The sequence below is a fragment of the Pollachius pollachius genome, assembly GCF_949987615.1.
Source record: "Pollachius pollachius genome assembly, chromosome: 13".
Taxonomy (NCBI): domain Eukaryota; kingdom Metazoa; phylum Chordata; class Actinopteri; order Gadiformes; family Gadidae; genus Pollachius; species Pollachius pollachius.
In genome coordinates, this window is record NC_136946.1 from 13,665,048 (window position 1) to 13,666,783 (window position 1,736).

Below are 1,736 nucleotides of genomic sequence, written 5' to 3' on the forward strand. Positions count from 1 at the left end.
TGTGGGCCGAGGGGGAGAGCAGCGATCCCCTCACTCTCTGCAGGATGCCTTTGTTTGCTCTCAGTCAGCCCCACAGGGATAATGAAGGTTCAATTGTCTCGTACCACTGACCTGATAATTGCTGTGCGGGGGGACTCCCATGATAATTCACTTCATCCACCACTGGCTACCAGTACAGTACAGTACAGCGCTTCAGTCAAAGGAAGGGACGCTATTATATCAGCGCAGCCAAGTCAGTTAAAGACATACCTCCATGCAATCAATTCATATGAAAACAACCTTTATTTTTTACAAAAAGTCATCCCTGAGGAATGTGTTTCGTGTTGGGTGTCTGACCTCGAGTATTTGGCACGTGTCAGGCTTTGAGAAACGTGAGATAATCTTGGATAATTCCAGGTTTAACGAGCCGGTATGCAACAGCATCAGCAATCAATACACGATACCAACGGATGGACCGACGGAGACAGAGACACGTGAGCGATGGACAGACAGACATGAGGATACACAGACGGTCAGGACAGAGGATGCTATATAATCCTTTCCTTTTTCCGCTGAGCAGGCATCACAGCTGCACCCTCCCCCCCCCCCCCCCCCCCATCCTGAAGCGAGGTCTCGTCTCTCAACGCTGCCTGGGCGTGCGTTCCCTAGACCGCCGTCTCAGAGGAAAGGCTTGGACGGGAAACGCTCGGACCAGTGCGTCACCACGCTACAGGATCATCTCTTCTTCTTCCCTTTGGCCTCGCACCCGAGTCGGGCAACGCTCCAGTGAGGTCCGACCCAGCTGGCTGCACCTTTAGCAATGTAGCGGTGCGGTTGTGGCATCGTTGGTGGTTCCAGCACTTTGGTTGAGTTTAGTTAGCGTACAGTAAAACCAGTTCAGACAGGTTCAGACCGGTTCGGACTGATTTTGAATCTGTGCCTTGGAAAGAAATGTGCTATCAAATTAAATGTGCTAAGTGTTTTTTAAAGTATTTAAAGGACTTTTCCAAAGTTTTGACTAGAATGGGCGACTTTTTCTTGTACGTTTTTTGACCAGGTGAATCTATTTTTAGCCTGCTTTCCCGCCTGAAACATATTGCCAATGTGTAAATTATTCCATCTCAGGAGAATTCTCGCCATGGATCCACGTCATCTTTGCACAGTGTTCCACATTACAGTAAAAAAAAAAAATAGTTTGCCCCCTCCTAATGTAAATGAGCGTGACTTTTAGATGAATGGCTATTTATAAATGTGTTGATGACACAAACGAACCCTAGACTTGGTTTCCAGTGCTAACAGAAAGATGACGCCATGTTTAACCTACGGCGAAGCTATTTTTAGGTTGTCCTGAAACACGCCAGTATCGCAACCCTTTCCTCGCTCTTTGATTGGACGGGACCCCTACATCGTACGTTAAACCATAGCATGTCAAATATTACCATTCAAATATATTAATATTTGAATGCTAACCGTCACTTCTCAAATTCTAAATGTGGGTTTAATGCATTCTTTCTTTTTGTGGGTGTCCCGACTCTACCTTGGTGCTAATGAATGAGTAAGATTCCATGCAGGCATCCACGCTCTCACTCTTTCCCCAGTGATGCAGTTGCCCCCACACCAATTAATCCAATTGCTCCGCTGGCTGGGCATTTTGTTGTTTTTATCCCCTGGATTTTCGTCCCTCTCTCTCTCTCTCTCTCTCTCTCTCTCTCTCACTCACTCACTCACTCACTCACTCTCTCTCAGTCATTACTGAG